Raw genomic sequence first — 6,498 nt, forward strand, 5'->3', positions numbered from 1 at the left:
CTTTGTCCACAGACTCCTAGACGGGAGTTCTTATCTTTAGCTCAAAATGCTTCTACTAACTTTTATTTCTTCAAGGAGATCTGACCCTCCACTGTCTTTGCAAAAGGTTATGCAAAAAGTTACAATGTAATCTGTCCATGCAGATTTTTCTAATTCAAATTCAAAATGTTTTATTGCATACATGTTGTTAAATATAGGTCTTAAATGAGTACATACATTATCAAACATTAACCCTGTAAGGGCACAGCAATGTAAACTTTAAGTACATTCTAAATATATCCAGAGCTGTATTACAATTTATTATAATTATATCATTTAAAAGTAGATAAATTAAAAATATAGACTTTATTACAAATAGTCAAAAGTAGAATTAAGTAAAATTATTTTATTAAATTACATTATTTAAAAAATATTTAAAATTAATTAATTTATTTATTTATTTATTTATTATTTTTATTATTTAAAGTTAGCTAAATTAAAAATATAAAGATTGTTACAAATTGTCAAAGTAAGAAATGAAACTATTTTTCCGGATTCAAATCTATTCTAACTGACAAAGTATTTAATATATTTTGTATTACCTTTGTTCTATAAATTACAATGTTATTTAAATATACCTGAATGACGTCACCTGCGACCTGCTCGTAGATGGGACTTTCCGATACAGCGGACCTGGGTACAACGTGCATATAGTTTCAGACTCGTGCTTCAGCTAGGTGTCCTTCGCTTCTTAGTATCAGAGCGCTCGTCCTGCTGCTAATTACTTCCCTAAAACATTGTTACTAACCCATTAAGTGATATTTTTACGCACCCTTTTAAATCCGTGCGAAAAAAGTAATTTAGTATAACCTCAATATTGATCCAAAAACAAACAAAACTCAAATATAAAAACAATGTTGGAAAAATATAAGTAAAATTTACCTTCCTGTATTTTCACTTCCGAAATTCAGTTCCCTTCGACACCGGAGGCATCATAACAAAAAAGTATGGCAGTAATTGAATTTTTCCAGATAATCCGAAAGCGAGAAAATCAATATCGTTTACGAACTTGGTAAGCACTGACGCACGGACGAACGGGACGTGTTCGCAAGAGGGTGATACCCTCCAACCTTTCAACACTGGTAACTTGCTCTGGCTTCGAATACGAATCGTCACATAATGAGACCGTGAAAAACACTCGCTCCTCGCAACTCTTCACTCGAACCGCCAACAGTTTCAGAACGAAGCGAAACTGCTCCCGACACCAAGCGATAATAATCCCTTATGCAAGTCACCAGGGAACATATCTCTCTGCGCCAGATTCCTTTTACGAAAGCAATACTTTGTCGAATCGCTGTTTGATATTCTGATAACATTTGCGAAATAATAGAAGAAGTTCCTGTTCATGTGTAGAGACACCTATCTATCGTTCGCTGCGAGTTTGACGGAAATACTAAACCGCGCCTTCAGTCGCCTTATAATTCCCAAGTGCTATTCACACTGACGGCTCCCTAATACCGCTTGCTTTTATTCCGCCATTTAACTGTAACTGATATGAGAATCGTAAGGCCGTCTTCTGTTCTTGGAAGGATATTAAAGTAAAATGCTGCGTTATTAAGGCAATGTTCCCGGGAAGTTAAAACTCTTTTAGTCGGTTAGAAACAAAAAAATATTAAAAATGTTTTTTGTGTCATCTTCTTACATTTGCAACGTAATATTAATATTTGTTTTTATATATTAATAATTAATATATTTGTCACGAGCAAGCGGGTTCGTCCCGTCACTTGATATTAAAAAAAAATTATATCCCTCACCCATACTAGAAGAATTCCCTATTCTTAGGTTTTCGTGATTGTTAGACACAAGAAATGAAATTATTTTTCGGGTCTAAATCGTATAAATGTATTTGTTTTTTCAAACCAATCATTTATTTTCATGACACCAAGTAACGGGGCGAACAGTCTTGCGCCTGGTGTTGAGCGACACGCCTATCCATAGCATTTGCACTGCCATAGCAAAGATCTGAGGGACCCCTGATATAGAGACACGGAAAAAGTATCGATACTTTTTGGTATTGGGTATTTTAGTACTCAATACTTTTCAGGTATTAGTACTTTTTGGCAAGTATCGTATCGGTTTGAATAATTCCTACTTAGGACACCTCATATCGTAACGCAAGCTACCTTGCAATTTTTTAATGGCAATCTTCATCACAGAAGACTGCTGTGTAGTGTATTCCACCGTTTGCCTCTTTATAAGAATGAGAATGAAGAAAAACAATTAGAAACATTTGAATTAGGTATCGTACCTGACAAACGAAAAATTTGAGTACCTCGCAATTTCCTTCTTCGGAAAGTTTGTTCTGAAAAGCAGGCAATACAATATCAAAAACGAGAAACAGACTGTTACCAAATAGAGTTTTGTTTTAAGTCATTATACAGAGAAGGAGAAGGAAACTTAAGTAACACAAATTATGTGAAATGACAATACCTCAAGGTATCGATACTTTTAATAGTACGATACTTTTTTTGCGATACTACTCATGAGACAGTATCGATATTTTTGATTCTATACTATGTCCGTACCCTGATACATAAGTTGACAAGTCCCATGTGCCTGTACTTTCACCAGTACCCTTCAAAACCGAAGAACAGTAATATCTACTATTAATGCAACCCCGTAATATTTAAATCGACTTTTAAAAAGGAGGAGTTCGCAATTACACGGCGTTTGTGAACCGATTTTGATGATTAAATTTAAAGAGAATATTCCACCTCTAAGAGTGGCAAGCCATGAACACGGTATCGCGCGCTTTCCGATAACCAATTTCACTAAAACAATAGATGTTATTCCACGAACTTTTCAGGTAGGTTTTTTTTATAAAAAAAGTTATTACTAGACAAATTTTAACATTTTTAATTAAATTAAGTTTATTATTCCTCAATAATGGAAAGTAGACACAAAATAAAACATATTAATAAGTAGTACTGCGTTATTTATGTCTGCTTGGGATTTTTTAGCAGGGGATACTTGATTCTGAACCGGCGATGTGGAGAAATCAAAACTCCCGTCACTTGGTGTTATAAAAAAAACATGTTCCCTATTGAAATTACGATTTTTTTTTATTCAATTATTGATGGCCTCGCGGCATACTATGTAGATAATGGACTGCTTTTCAAGGTCCTAGGGTTTGTCGAACTTAATTTAATATGTAGGTTTATCCATTAATGAGATATTCGCAGTTCTTTGACGCGGGTAGAAATACTTGGTTTCATTTGTCCAATATAAGAGAGACCACTCTCCCAGTTCAGCTTGTAAACTCCTGCCTCCTGTAAGGGGATAATGAATTATTAACAATACTGATGCCAGATAATCACGCAAATCACGTCTCAAACTGCAGAATTATTTGTGTTCTGAGTACCAACGAAAGTAGAGCACCAAGACCAAAACCAATGAATTGGTTTTTTCCTGAATTGGTATCTCTTTCTAAACTGGTTCCTAAATTTGTTCTGGAACCTCTTCATACAGCCGAATTTGTTAAGATATACCACAATAATGCTATTCAAAACTAAAATTGAATAGAGACGAAGCTTAGCCTTAAGGCGAGGTATTTCCATGCGAGTCTAGATTTTAGGAGGTGAGGTGTGGGAAGTCGCCCATCACGTCCCGCAATCCGCGCGCTGTATATTAATAAGAACAGGCGGAGAGAGCCTGATGGTGACTTACGGGGCAACGGGCGGCGGCGTGGCGTGTCGTTTAAACCGCTGGGTAATTTGAAAATTTTAGGATAAATGTGAATTTAGTAACTAATAGGACTTCAGTTGAAAACTAAAATATAACAGTTAATTGTTAACCTGTTAAATTTTGGTTTTCACCACTACACTAACTTAAGGAGAAATATCTCCATTTAAAAATTATGTCCAAAGTTAGGTATTTCTATTCTTAAATAATTCGTTTTACATTTTTATTTAGCCTGTTTATTTAGCCTATTCATTCTGGATTTTATGTGATCGGACAAAGTACATCCTATCGTGTAACACATTAACATATTCTTGAGGCAATATTCTTAGGTATATCGTATATTTTTTATAAGGCCGTTGTTTAATAGTAAATACACCGTTTGATCTAGCAAAACAGTTCTTCCCGCTTCTCCTCCGGTGAGTCGCCTTAATGCCCCGAAGTCATAGCTTAACATCTAACCCAGGCTCTAAACTTTAAAGGAGACGTTAGGAATATGCATCAAAGAAAATGCAAAGTGAGTTACTTCGTTTAATGTACAATAGAATACAAAAGGGTCCGAATACAAAATAAAAATGTTAGGATTTATATTTTTATGTCACTTTTCGCTTTTCTTAAGCTAATGTATAGTGTTTCTGATAACAAAATTAAAATAGTTTTCAATTACAATTGTATTTTTATTGACTTTTCATATTAAAGTGATGCTTATTTCTCAAAACACGTCCAATCATAATGATGGAATAACTTTGAGCACATAATAACGCTGAATTTGCTAGGAATTCACTTTTCCAACTTATTGTACTCAACTATTCAGGATGCTTTATATTTTACACAGTTGGATGAATAAAAGTTTTCTTCGAAATCATATTCCATGCAGATCGTATTGTAAAATATTCATGGGCATATTCTTTGCTAGCCGGTTGTGCGGTCGCGCAGGAATATGGATGCAAGTGGAATGCTAAGTGGTCGACATGCAGCCATTCGGTACAAAAAATATGCATTTATAATTCCTTCAGTGAATGATGCTAAAGTGATAATGCCTTCGTAATCATCGTAATGTTTTGATAATTTCTTCATAGTCTTTTGATGCTAAAGTGATCATTCTTTCTATCTATCTTGATGGTATGAGATGATGAAAACAATTTATATTTTTAGGTGTAGGAATCCAGATTCAAATTAATGTCTTTTAGTTTCTAACGTCTGTTTGTTTAGGGAGCCACCACACATAATAAACACGGAGGTTAGAAAAAACTTTATCTCCATGAACGTAAGAGCAAAACAGACGTTGTACGATTCGCATCGGTCCGTACGACGCGGTTCGGTACAGGTCGGCAACGAATCTGCTTTCGGCGAATTTCAGCGTCCGTACGCAGCCGACAAAGGCTGATCGGTAGCGCCGACCCCCTAAAGGCCGCGTCAACGCCCGAGCGATAGCATGAACGCCCGAATGGCTGCGTAAATACCCGAATGGTAAAACTAGAATAGCTGACGTCGAAATACTTCATCATCATATATTTTGGCTCTAAGTGTATGGGGGAGGAAGATAAAGGTAGGGGATTTCCTTTAAAAAAAATATACTTCTCAAAAACATCGTAGTCGTAAACATCATATACAATCTCAATACAAATTTGTGGTAGTCTATTTGTGTGTCCATGGCACCCGCGACACAGGGTTTCCCTAGTGCGGGGCCATGAGTGTGTTGCGTTATTATATATGTTATTATTATTATTAATTCTCAAGTCGATTCCGGGTTAATAAGTGTGGTGGCTCCCTTATCTGTACGTCACAACCTTTTTATGCATATTGTCATGAACTTTGTTGCGAAAGAAACGTTTAGAGCACAATAGCCAAAAGGGGGCACAAACATTACAACGGGATCTTGCAAAATGCAGCAAACGATGACGTAGATACTGTAAAACGCTTCAGTCTCGTAACATTCTCACAGTTATTTTCATGTGGATTCCCTTACACTTAACTTTTCAAATACCGTTGTTGCAATAGAACTACAAAAAATAAACATGCCTCTAATTTAGAGCTTTTAGTGAAAAATTTTACGGACTCTGTAGCAAAAGTACGTAGTTTTCAATTTTTAAAATAGCATTTTTGTAGATTTCACAAAAAGTTTAAGACCTTTTTTTAATTTTTTTATATTTGACAGGCAGATGACTCCACTCCACCTGAAGTTAAATGGAAAGTGGAATACAAACGTGTAGGAACCTAGTGCAGTGTGGATTATAATCAGTGATTATATTAATTTCCGTATTAACTACCTTCACCCTGCATGCCTGCAAGACGCCTCTTCACGCCTCGTTTAAAGGATCGCATATAGTAAGACCAATCAATCAATGACCTGTTTCTTACATACTCATATTTTATAACAAACTGTACTTAACATGAAAAGTTTCATCATACAAATTAAAAAACTGGATTTCATTTTCCAGTTTGTTTGGATTAAATATTTTTAAAGACTATTCATCAACGCTGTCCTAGTTCACCTAAACTATATTCAGTGTAAAAAAGCGCGAGTTACAGTAAATTAATTAAGCCCCAAATGCAAGGCTTGGCCTCGTCACGTACCCGCCGAGTTTGCTCGCCAGATGAGATGATAGCTCGACCTTCTTTCAGTTCAACTGTAATTGTGTTTCAAACAATTTAGATATCCTAACGATTCATTATGTAAGTATACAAGTTTCACAGAATGAGCAATACTGTGATCCATGAAAGACATGGTTTGAAAGTGGACGTACTGACGAAAATAGAGAAATATGTGTTGCAGTAGTT

This window comes from Hyposmocoma kahamanoa, unplaced genomic scaffold (assembly GCF_003589595.1).
Source record: "Hyposmocoma kahamanoa isolate Upper Pololo Valley unplaced genomic scaffold, ASM358959v1 86, whole genome shotgun sequence".
NCBI classification, from domain to species: domain Eukaryota; kingdom Metazoa; phylum Arthropoda; class Insecta; order Lepidoptera; family Cosmopterigidae; genus Hyposmocoma; species Hyposmocoma kahamanoa.